This window comes from Oncorhynchus kisutch, linkage group LG4 (assembly GCF_002021735.2).
Source record: "Oncorhynchus kisutch isolate 150728-3 linkage group LG4, Okis_V2, whole genome shotgun sequence".
Classification (NCBI taxonomy): domain Eukaryota; kingdom Metazoa; phylum Chordata; class Actinopteri; order Salmoniformes; family Salmonidae; genus Oncorhynchus; species Oncorhynchus kisutch.
In genome coordinates this window covers 1,229,063-1,242,326 of record NC_034177.2, presented here as the reverse complement: position 1 = coordinate 1,242,326, position 13,264 = coordinate 1,229,063, and positions in this window count along the sequence as shown.

The following is a 13,264-nucleotide window of genomic DNA, read 5'->3' as shown; positions in this document are numbered from 1 at the left end:
ACTGTGCACTTCGCACCACCCTCTGAAGTTGATCATTGATTTCATCTGTAATAAACTGCATGGTTTCCTGAGTTGTGGTAGAACCCCATGTCATCGTGTGACTCCAACTTGACTTTGATATGCTGGTGATTATATCAATATTTCCTCATAAAGGTGTTTCCACCGCTATTTCTTGGGTAATACATTTTACCGACACTAAAAGGTCTCACCATGTCAAATGGACAAATTATCTGTCTGCATTTAGAAAATTGTACCGAAACTTCCTGTTTCCAATATAGCTGTTATTTTATACAGAATGACTACACTCCTCAAATCTGTGGATGGAAATGTGGTTTATGTTACAAACTCTTGGTGAATGTTTTTTGTACAGTGTGGTAATTTATCACATCTTATCCAGAGCAATTAGGGCTAAGTGCCTTGCTCATGGGCACATTTACAGTTTAATTTTTTTTTTTTTACCTAGTTGGCTTAAGGATTCAAACCATTGCTTTATTTTACCAGGTAGGTTGACTGAGAACACATTCTCATTTACAGCAACCACCCGGGGAATAGTTACAGGGGGGATGAAGGCACCAATTGGAAGCTGGGGTTTATTAGGTGGCCATGATGGTATGAGGGCCAGATTGGGAATTTAACCAGGACACCTCCTACATTAAGTGCTGTGATATCTTTAGTGACCACAGAGAGGCAGGACACACAAAAGATGGCACCCTACACAGGGCAATGTCCCCAATCACTGCCCTGGGGCATTATGATATTTTATTTAGACCAAAGGAAAGAGTGCCTTCTACTGGCCCTCCAACACCACCTCCAGCAGCATCTGGTCTTCCATCCAGGAACTGACCAGTACAAACACGGTTTAGCTTCAGAAGCAAGCCAGCAGTGGGATGCAGGTGGTATGCTGCTGGCTAGTGCTCTGAGAGGTTGCTAGGGGGCCGGACATCTGGCCACTCTCTTGACTATACAGGCCACACAAAACTGTCAGTCTCCCTCAAGCAGTGGCAGAGAGCAACATGTCTCTGCCCATCAACAACTGGACTCATATCTCTGGACTTGTGGGATGGTGTGCCCAAAGTGAGTTGTGTGACGTACATATTGTTCTCGATACTTAGTTATTGCTTTATTTATGCTTCCTCTGTAGAGCTTGTAACCCATAAACATGTTCAGGGATGATATGTCCTCTGTAGAGCTTGTAACCCATAAACATGTTCAGGGATGATATGTCCTCTGTTGTAACCCATAAACATGTTCAGGGATGATATGTCCTCTGTTGTAACCCATAAACATGTTCAGGGATGATATGTCCTCTGTTGTAACCCATAAACATGTTCAGGGATGATATGTCCTCTGTTGTAACCCATAAACATGTTCATGGATGATATGTCCTCTGTTGTAACCCATAAACATGTTCAGGGATGATATGTCCTCTGTAGAGCTTGTAACCCATAAACATGTTCAGGGATGATATGTCCTCTGTAGAGCTTGTAACCCATAAACATGTTCAGGGATGATATGTCCTCTGTAGAGCTTGTAACCCATAAACATGTTCAGGGATGATATGTCCTCTGTAGAGCTTGTAACCCATAAACATGTTCAGGGATGATATGTCCTCTGTAGAGCTTGTAACCCATAAACATGTTCAGGGATGATATGTCCTCTGTAGAGCTTGTAACCCATAAACATGTTCAGGGATGATATGTCCTCTGTAGAGCTTGTAACCCATAAACATGTTCAGGGATGATATGTCCTCTGTAGAGCTTGTAACCCATAAACATGTTCAGGGATGATATGTCCTCTGTAGAGCTTGTAACCCATAAACATGTTCAGGGATGATATGTCCTCTGTAGAGCTTGTAACCCATAAACATGTTCAGGGATGATTCTGTAACGGCTTTCTTCCGTCGAAGGAGAGTTGGACCAAAATGCAGCGTGGTTAATTCGATACATGTTTAATAGACGAATAAACACGATCAATACAAAAACAAGAAACGTACGTGAAAACCGAAACAGCCTAAACTGGTGCAAACTAACACAGAGACAGGAACAATCACCCACAAAACACAGTGAAACCCAGGCTACCTAAATATGGTTCCCAATCAGAGACAACGAGAATCACCTGACTCTGATTGAGAACCGCCTCAGGCAGCCATAGACTATGCTAGACACCCCTACTCAGCCACAATCCCAATACCTACTGAAACCCCAATACACAAACACAACACAAAATAAACCCATGTCACACCCTGGCCTGACCAAATAAATATATAAACACAAAATACTATTTTTTTTATTTTTTATTATTTCACCTTTATTTAACCAGGTAGGCTAGTTGAGAACAAGTTCTCATTTGCAACTGCGACCTGGCCAAGATAAAGCATAGCAGTGTGAGCATACAACAAAGAGTTACACATGGAGTAAACAATTAACAAGTCAATAACACAGTAGAAAACGAAGGGGGGGTCTATATACAATGTGTGCAAAAGGCATGAGGAGGTAGGCAAATAATTACAATTTTGCAGATTAACACTGGAGTGATAAAAGATCAGATGGTCATGTACAGGTAGAGATATTGGTGTGCAGAAGAGCAGAAAAGTAAATAAATAGAAACAGTACGGGGATGAGGTAGGTGAAAAGGGTGGGCTATTTACCAATAGACTATGTACAGCTGCAGCGATCGGTTAGCTGCTCAGATAGCTGATGTTTGAAGTTGGTGAGGGAGATGAAAGTCTCCAACTTCAGCGATTTTTGCAATTCGTTCCAGTCACAGGCAGCAGAGTACTGGAACGAAAGGCGGCCAAATGAGGTGTTGGCTTTAGGGATGATCAGTGAGATACACCTGCTGGAGCGCGTGCTACGGATGGGTGTTGCCATCGTGACCAGTGAGCTGAGATAAGGCGGAGCTTTACCTAGCATAGACTTGTAGATGACCTGGAGCCAGTGGGTCTGGCGACGAATATGTAGCGAGGGCCAGCCGACTAGAGCATACAAGTCGCAGTGGTGGGTAGTATAAGGTGCTTTAGTGACAAAACGGATGGCACTGTGATAGACTGCATCCAGTTTGCTGAGTAGAGTGTTGGAAGCCATTTTGTAGATGACATCGCCGAAGTCGAGGATCGGTAGGATAGTCAGTTTTACTAGGGTAAGCTTGGCGGCTTGAGTGAAGGAGGCTTTGTTGCGGAATAGAAAGCCGACTCTTGATTTGATTTTCGATTGGAGATGTTTGATATGAGTCTGGAAGGAGAGTTTGCAGTCTAGCCAGACACCTAGGTACTTATAGACGTCCACATATTCTAGGTCGGAACCATCCAGGGTGGTGATGCTAGTCGGGCATGCAGGTGCAGGCAGCGACCGGTTGAAAAGCATGCATTTGGTTTTACTAGCGTTTAAGAGCAGTTGGAGGCCACGGAAGGAGTGTTGTATGGCATTGAAGCTTGTTTGGAGGTTAGATAGCACAGTGTCCAAAGACGGGCCGAAAGTATATAGAATGGTGTCGTCTGCGTAGAGGTGGATCAGGGAATCGCCCGCAGCAAGAGCAACATCATTGATATACACAGAGAAAAGAGTCGGCCCGAGAATTGAACCCTGTGGCACCCCCATAGAGACTGCCAGAGGACCGGACAGCATGCCCTCCGATTTGACACACTGAACTCTGTCTGCAAAGTAATTGGTGAACCAGGCAAGGCAGTCATCCGAAAAACCGAGGCTACTGAGTCTGCCGATAAGAATATGGTGATTGACAGAGTCGAAAGCCTTGGCGAGGTCGATGAAGACGGCTGCACAGTACTGTCTTTTATCGATGGCGGTTATGATGTCGTTTAGTACCTTGAGTGTGGCTGAGGTGCACCCATGACCGGCTCGGAAACCAGATTGCACAGCGGAGAAGGTACGGTGGGATTCGAGATGGTCAGTGACCTGTTTGTTGACTTGGCTTTCGAAGACCTTAGATAGGCAGGGCAGGATGGATATAGGTCTGTAACAGTTTGGGTCCAGGGTGTCTCCCCCTTTGAAGAGGGGGATGACTGCGGCAGCTTTCCAATCCTTGGGGATCTCAGACGAGATGAAAGAGAGGTTGAACAGGCTGGTAATAGGGGTTGCGACAATGGTGGCAGATAGTTTCAGAAATAGAGGGTCCAGATTGTCAAGCCCAGCTGATTTGTACGGGTCCAGGTTTTGCAGCTCTTTCAGAACATCTGCTATCTGGATTTGGGTAAAGGAGAACCTGGAGAGGCTTGGGCGAGGAGCTGCGGGGGGGGCGGAGCTGTTGGCCGAGGTTGAAGTAGCCAGGCGGAAGGCATGGCCAGCCGTTGAGAAATGCTTATTGAAGTTTTCGATAATCATGGATTTATCAGTGGTGACCGTGTTACCTAGCCTCAGTGCAGTGGGCAGCTGGGAGGAGGTGCTCTTGTTCTCCATGGACTTCACAGTGTCCCAGAACTTTTTGGAGTTGGAGCTACAGGATGCAAACTTCTGCCTGAAGAAGCTGGCCTTAGCTTTCCTGACTGACTGCGTGTATTGGTTCCGGACTTCCCTGAACAGTTGCATATCACGGGGACTATTCGATGCTATTGCAGTCCGCCACAGGATGTTTTTGTGCTGGTCGAGGGCAGTCAGGTCTGGGGTGAACCAAGGGCTGTATCTGTTCTTAGTTCTGCATTTTTTGAACGGAGCATGCTTATCTAAAATGGTGAGGAAGTTACTTTTAAAGAATGACCAGGCATCCTCAACTGACGGGATGAGGTCAATGTCCTTCCAGGATACCCGGGCCAGGTCGATTAGAAAGGCCTGCTCACAGAAGTGTTTTAGGGAGCGTTTGACAGTGATGAGGGGTGGTCGTTTGACTGCGGCTCCGTAGCGGATACAGGCAATGAGGCAGTGATCGCTGAGATCCTGGTTGAAGACAGCGGAGGTGTATTTGGAGGGCCAGTTGGTCAGGATGACGTCTATGAGGGTGCCCTTGTTTACAGAGTTAGGGTTGTACCTGGTGGGTTCCTTGATGATTTGTGTGAGATTGAGGGCATCTAGCTTAGATTGTAGGACTGGCGGGGTGTTAAGCATATCCCAGTTTAGGTCACCTAACAGAACAAACTCTGAAGCTAGATGGGGGGCGATCAATTCACAAATGGTGTCCAGGGCACAGCTGGGAGCTGAGGGGGGTCGGTAGCAGGCGGCAACCGTGAGAGACTTATTTCTGGAGAGAGTAATTTTCAAAATTAGTAGTTCGAACTGTTTGGGTATGGACCTGGAAAGTATGACATTACTTTGCAGGCCATCTCTGCAGTAAACTGCAACTCCTCCCCCTTTGGCAGTTCTATCTTGACGGAAGATGTTATAGTTGGGTATGGAAATCTCTGAATTTTTGGTGGCCTTCCTGAGCCAGGATTCAGACACAGCAAGGACATCAGGGTTAGCAGAGTGTGCTAAAGCAGTGAGTAAGACAAACTTAGGGAGGAGGCTTCTGATGTTGACATGCATGAAACCAAGGCTTTTTCGAACACAGAAGTCAACAAATGAGGGTGCCTGGGGACATGCAGGGCCTGGGTTTACCTCCACATCACCCGCGGAACAGAGAAGGAGTAGTATGAGGGTGCGGCTAAAGGCTATCAAAACTGGTCGCCTAGAGCGTTGGGGACAGAGAATAAGAGGAGCAGGTTTCTGGGCATGGTAGAATATATTCAGGGCATAATGCGCAGACAGGGGTATGGTGGGGTGCGGGTACAGCGGAGGTAAGCCCAGGCACTGGGTGATGATGAGAGAGGTTGTATCTCTGGACATGCTGGTAGTAATGGGTGAGGTCACCGCATGTGTGGGAGGTGGGACAAAGGAGTTATCAGGGGTATGAAGAGTGGAACTAGGGGCTCCATTGTGAACTAAAACAATGATAACTAACCTGAACAACAGTATACAAGGCATATTGACATTTGAGAGAGACATACAGCGAGGCATACAGTAATCACAGGTGTTGAATTGGGAAAGCTAGCTAAAACAGTAGGTGAGACAACAGCTAATCAGCTAGCACAACAACAGCAGGTAAAATGGCGTAGACTAGGCAACGGGGCCAACAGATAAAACAAACAAGCAGAATGGAGTACCGTGATTTATGGACAGTCCAGCGTGCATCAGTTTGGGTCAGTTTGGGTATGGACCTGGAAAGTATGACATTACTTTGCAGGCTATCTCTGCAGTAAACTGCAACTCCTCCCCCTTTGGCAGTTCTATCTTGACGGAAGATGTTATAGTTGGGTATGGAAATCTCTGAATTTTTGGTGGCCTTCCTGAGCCAGGATTCAGACACAGCAAGGACATCAGGGTTAGCAGAGTGTGCTAAAGCAGTGAGTAAGACAAACTTAGGGAGGAGGCTTCTGATGTTGACATGCATGAAACCAAGGCTTTTTCGATCACAGAAGTCAACAAATGAGGGTGCCTGGGGACATGCAGGGCCTGGGTTTACCTCCACATCACCCGCGGAACAGAGAAGGAGTAGTATGAGGGTGCGGCTAAAGGCTATCAAAACTGGTCGCCTAGAGCGTTGGGGACAGAGAATAAGAGGAGCAGGTTTCTGGGCATGGTAGAATATATTCAGGGCATAATGCGCAGACAGGGGTATGGTGGGGTGCGGGTACAGCGGAGGTAAGCCCAGGCACTGGGTGATGATGAGAGAGGTTGTATCTCTGGACATGCTGGTAGTAATGGGTGAGGTCACCGCATGTGTGGGAGGTGGGACAAAGGAGTTATCAGGGGTATGAAGAGTGGAACTAGGGGCTCCATTGTGAACTAAAACAATGATAACTAACCTGAACAACAGTATACAAGGCATATTGACATTTGAGAGAGACATACAGCGAGGCATACAGTAATCACAGGTGTTGAATTGGGAAAGCTAGCTAAAACAGTAGGTGAGACAACAGCTAATCAGCTAGCACAACAACAGCAGGTAAAATGGCGTAGACTAGGCAACGGGGCCAACAGATAAAACAAACAAGCAGAATGGAGTACCGTGATTAATGGACAGTCCAGCGTGCATCAGCTATGTAGCCAAGAGATCAGTGTCCAGGGGGCAGCGGTGGATGGGGCAGGGAAGCTGGACTGGCGAGTGTTATCCAGGTTAAAAAAAATAACAATGGCTAAATAGCTTGTAGCTAGTTAGCTGGTTAGCTTCTGGAGGTTTTTGAGTGTGTTCTAAAAATAAATAAAAAATAATAGCGATTCCGTATCACATTGGGTGAGGCAGGTTTCCGGAAGGTATAAACAAATTAAAAGTCAAAAGCGATAGAAAGTAAATATGGGTCCGGTGGGCGTTTGGGACGCGGCGATTCAGGCGGTTAGCAGGCCTGTGCTAACAAGCTAACAGTTTGTAGGCCCGGGCTAGACAAGGTAGCAGTTAGCGGACCGGAGCTGGACAAGCTAGCAGTTAGCAGGCCGAATTAGCAAGCAGGGAGATAGCGAGGGCTAGAGAGTTAGCCTTTGGGGGACGTCGCGATGGGGTGAGTCTGTTTATTCCTCTTCATGCGGTGACATCGATAGACCGGTCGTGGGCCCGGGTATTGTAGCTCAGGAGTATGCTACGGTGGTAGCGCAGGCCGGGCTAGCTTCAAGCTAAGTGGGTGGAAACGCTAGCCAGGGGTAATCATCCGGGGTTGCGGTTTAGCTAGATAGCTAGTTGTGAAGATCCAGCGTATTTGGAAGCTTAGGTTTAGCAAAATGTTTTTAAAGGGATAGCTATGTAAAAAACGAAAAATATGTAAAAAACGAAAAATAAACGAAAAATAAACGAAATATACAGGGACACGACACGACAGGACGACTTACTGCTACGCCATCTTGGAAGACCAGGGTGTGACAGAACCCCCCCCCCCCCCCCCCAAGGTGTGAACTCCCGGCCGCACACTAAAACCCATAGGGGAGGGTCCGGGTGGGCGTCTGTCCACGGTGGCGGCTCGGGACGTGGACCCCACTCCAACCAAGTCTTAGTCCCCCTGTAACGCGTCCTTTGATTGGCGACCCTCGCCGCCGACCTTGGCCTAATAACCCTCACCAAGGACCCCACTGGACTGAGGGGCAGCTCGGGACTGAGGTAGAAGCTCGGGACTGAGGGGAAGCTCGGGACTGAGGGGAAGCTCGGGACTGAGGGGTAGCTCGGGACTGAGGGGTAGCTCGGGACTGAGGGGAAGCTCAGCACTGAGAGGATGCCTAGTACCGAAGCCCAGTATTGAGAGGAAACTCAGGCAGGTAGTAGGTGTATCTGGAGGATCATGGCTGACTGGCGGATCTGGAAGATCATGGCTGACTGGCGGATCCTGGCTGAATGGCGGATCTGGAAGATCCTGGCTGACTGGCGGATCCTGGCTGACTGGCGGATCTGGAAGATCATGGCTGACTGGCGGATCCTGGCTGACTGGCGGATCTGGAAGATCATGGCTGACTGGTGGATCCTGGCTGACTGGCGGATCTGGAAGATCCTGGCTGACTGGCGGCTCTAGCTGCTCCATGCAGACAGGCAGCTCTGGCTGCTCCATGCAGACTGACAGCTCTGGCAGCTCCATGCAGACTGGCAGCTCTGGCTGCTTCATGCAGACTGGCAGCACTAGCTGCTCCATGCAGACTGGCAGCACTAGCTGCTCCATGCAGACTGGCAGCTCTGGCTGCTCCATGCAGACTGACAGCTCTGGCTGCTCCATGCAGGCTGACAGCTCAGGCTGCTCCATGCAGGCTGGCAGCTCAGGCTGCTCCATGTAGGCTGGCAGCTCTGGCTGCTCCATGCAGGCTGGCAGCTCAGGCTGCTCCATGCAGGCTGGCAGCTCAGGCTGCTCCATGCAGGCTGGCAGCTCAGGCTGCTCCATGCAGGCTGGCAGCTCTGGCTGCGCTGAACAGGCAGGAGACAGACGGGAGGCTCCGACAGCGCTGGAGAGGAGAAAGGCTCTGACAGCGCTGAACAGGCAAGGCGCACTGAAGGCCTGGTGCGTGGTGCTGGCACAGGTGGTACTGAACCGAGGACACGCACAGGAAGCCTGGTGCGGGGAGCTGCCACCGGAGAACTGGTGTGTGAAGGTGGCACAGGATGGACCGGACCGTGAAGGTGTACTGGAGAGCCTGAGAGCAGGACTGGCACAGGACGTGCAAGGCTAGGTAGGTACACAGGAGGCCTAGTGCGTGAGGCTGGCACACTCTTCACCAGCCGACTAACATGCACCTCAGGACGAGTATGGAGCGCTGACCCAGGTGCCATCAAATCCCCGACACGCTCCGTCGGACGAATATCATACCTAAAGCACCAAACTAGCAACTCCCTCATAACTCTCTCCTCCACTTTCCCCATTAACTCCTTCACAGTCTCTGCTTCACTCACCTCCAACACCGGCTCTGGTTCTGGTCTCCTCCTTGGCTCCTCACGATAAACAGGGGGAGTTGGCTCAGGTCTGAACCCTGACTCTGCCACACTCTCCCTGAGCCCCCCCCCCCGCCCAATACATTTTTGGGGCGGACTCTCGGGCTTCCATCCGCATCGCCGTGCTGCCTCTTCATACCAGCGCCTTTCCGCTTTTACCGCCTCCAGTTCTTCTTTGGGGCGGCGATATTCTCCAGGCTGTGTCCAGGGTCCTTTTCCGTCCAATATCTCCTCCCACGTCCAGAAGTCCTGTGATCGCTGCTCCTCACGATAAACAGGGGGAGTTGGCTCAGGTCTGAACCCTGACTCTGCCGCACTCTCCCTGAGGCCCCCCCCCCCCAAGAAATCTTTGGGGCTGACTCTCGGGCTCCCTTCTGCGCCGCCGTGCTTTTCTCTTCGACTCCGTTCTCCTATAGCCCTCTTCGCACTGCTCCAGCGAATCCCAGGCGGGCTCCGGCACTCTCTCTGGGTCGATCGCCCACCTGTCTATTTCCTCCCAAGTCGTATACTCTATACTCCTGCTGTCCATAACGTCCTCCCATGTCCATTCCTCTTTTCGCTGCTGTTGCTGTCACTGCCCGTCACCACGCTGCTTGGTCCAGTTGTGGTGGGTGATTCTGTAACGGCTTTCTTCCGTCGAAGGAGAGTCGGACCAAAATGCAGCGTGGTTAATACAATACATCTATAATAATAAAATAAACACGACAAATATAAAAACAAGAACCTATACAGCCTGTCTGGTGAATACAAACACAGAGACAGGAACAATCACCCACAAACACACAGTGAAACCCTATACAGCCTGTCTGGTGAATACAAACACAGAGACAGGAACAATCACCCACAAACACACAGTGAAACCCTATACAGCCTGTCTGGTGAATACAAACACAGAGTGAAACCCTATACAGCCTGTCTGGTGAATACAAACACAGAGACAGGAACAATCACCCACAAACACACAGTGAAACCCTATACAGCCTATCTGGTGAATACAAACACAGAGACAGGAACAATCACCCACAAACACACAGTGAAACCCTATACAGCCTATCTGGTGAATACAAACACAGAGACAGGAACAATCACCCACAAACACACAGTGAAACCCTATACAGCCTATCTGGTGAATACAAACAGAGACAGGAACAATCACCCACAAACACACAGTGAAACCCTATACAGCCTATCTGGTGAATACAAACAGAGACAGGAACAATCACCCACAAACACACAGTGAAACCCTATACAGCCTGTCTGGTGAATACAAACACACAGTGAAACCCTATACAGCCTGTCTGGTGAATACAAACACACAGTGAAACCCTATACAGCCTGTCTGGTGAATACAAACACACAGTGAAACCCTATACAGCCTGTCTGGTGAATACAAACACACAGTGAAACCCTATACAGCCTGTCTGGTGAATACAAACACACAGTGAAACCCTATACAGCCTGTCTGGTGAATACAAACACACAGTGAAACCCTATACAGCCTGTCTGGTGAATACAAACACACAGTGAAACCCTATACAGCCTGTCTGGTGAATACAAACACACAGTGAAACCCTATACAGCCTGTCTGGTGAATACAAACACACAGTGAAACCCTATACAGCCTGTCTGGTGAATACAAACACACAGTGAAACCCTATACAGCCTGTCTGGTGAATACAAACACACAGTGAAACCCTATACAGCCTGTCTGGTGAATACAAACACACAGTGAAACCCTATACAGCCTGTCTGGTGAATACAAACACACAGTGAAACCCTATACAGCCTGTCTGGTGAATACAAACACACAGTGAAACCCTATACAGCCTGTCTGGTGAATACAAACACACAGTGAAACCCTATACAGCCTGTCTGGTGAATACAAACACAGAGACCGGAACAATCACCCACAAACACACAGTGAAACCCTATACAGCCTGTCTGGTGAATACAAACACACAGTGAAACCCTATACAGCCTGTCTGGTGAATACAAACACACAGTGAAACCCTATACAGCCTGTCTGGTGAATACAAACACACAGTGAAACCCTATACAGCCTGTCTGGTGAATACAAACACACAGTGAAACCCTATACAGCCTGTCTGGTGAATACAAACACAGAGACCGGAACAATCACCCACAAACACACAGTGAAACCCTATACAGCCTGTCTGGTGAATACAAACACACAGTGAAACCCTATACAGCCTGTCTGGTGAATACAAACACACAGTGAAACCCTATACAGCCTGTCTGGTGAATACAAACACACAGTGAAACCCTATACAGCCTGTCTGGTGAATACAAACACACAGTGAAACCCTATACAGCCTGTCTGGTGAATACAAACACACAGTGAAACCCTATACAGCCTGTCTGGTGAATACAAACACAGAGACCGGAACAATCACCCACAAACACACAGTGAAACCCTATACAGCCTGTCTGGTGAATACAAACACAGAGACAGGAACAATCACCCACAAACACACAGTGAAACCCTATACAGCCTGTCTGGTGAATACAAACACAGAGACAGGAACAATCACCCACAAACACACAGTGAAACCCTATACAGCCTGTCTGGTGAATACAAACACAGAGACAGGAACAATCACCCACAAACACACAGTGAAACCCTATACAGCCTGTCTGGTGAATACAAACACAGAGACAGGAACAATCACCCACAAACACACAGTGAAACCCTATACAGCCTGTCTGGTGAATACAAACACAGAGACCGGAACAATCACCCACAAACACACAGTGAAACCCTATACAGCCTGTCTGGTGAATACAAACACAGAGACAGGAACAATCACCCACAAACACACAGTGAAACCCTATACAGCCTGTCTGGTGAATACAAACACAGAGACCGGAACAATCACCCACAAACACACAGTGAAACCCTATACAGCCTGTCTGGTGAATACAAACACAGAGACAGGAACAATCACCCACAAACACACAGTGAAACCCTATACAGCCTGTCTGGTGAATACAAACACAGAGACCGGAACAATCACCCACAAACACACAGTGAAACCCTATACAGCCTGTCTGGTGAATACAAACACACAGTGAAACCCTATACAGCCTGTCTGGTGAATACAAACACACAGTGAAACCCTATACAGCCTGTCTGGTGAATACAAACACACAGTGAAACCCTATACAGCCTGTCTGGTGAATACAAACACACAGTGAAACCCTATACAGCCTGTCTGGTGAATACAAACACAGAGACCGGAACAATCACCCACAAACACACAGTGAAACCCTATACAGCCTGTCTGGTGAATACAAACACACAGTGAAACCCTATACAGCCTGTCTGGTGAATACAAACACACAGTGAAACCCTATACAGCCTGTCTGGTGAATACAAACACACAGTGAAACCCTATACAGCCTGTCTGGTGAATACAAACACACAGTGAAACCCTATACAGCCTGTCTGGTGAATACAAACACAGAGACCGGAACAATCACCCACAAACACACAGTGAAACCCTATACAGCCTGTCTGGTGAATACAAACACACAGTGAAACCCTATACAGCCTGTCTGGTGAATACAAACACACAGTGAAACCCTATACAGCCTGTCTGGTGAATACAAACACACAGTGAAACCCTATACAGCCTGTCTGGTGAATACAAACACACAGTGAAACCCTATACAGCCTGTCTGGTGAATACAAACACACAGTGAAACCCTATACAGCCTGTCTGGTGAATACAAACACAGAGACCGGAACAATCACCCACAAACACACAGTGAAACCCTATACAGCCTGTCTGGTGAATACAAACACAGAGACAGGAACAATCACCCACAAACACACAGTGAAACCCTATACAGCCTGTCTGGT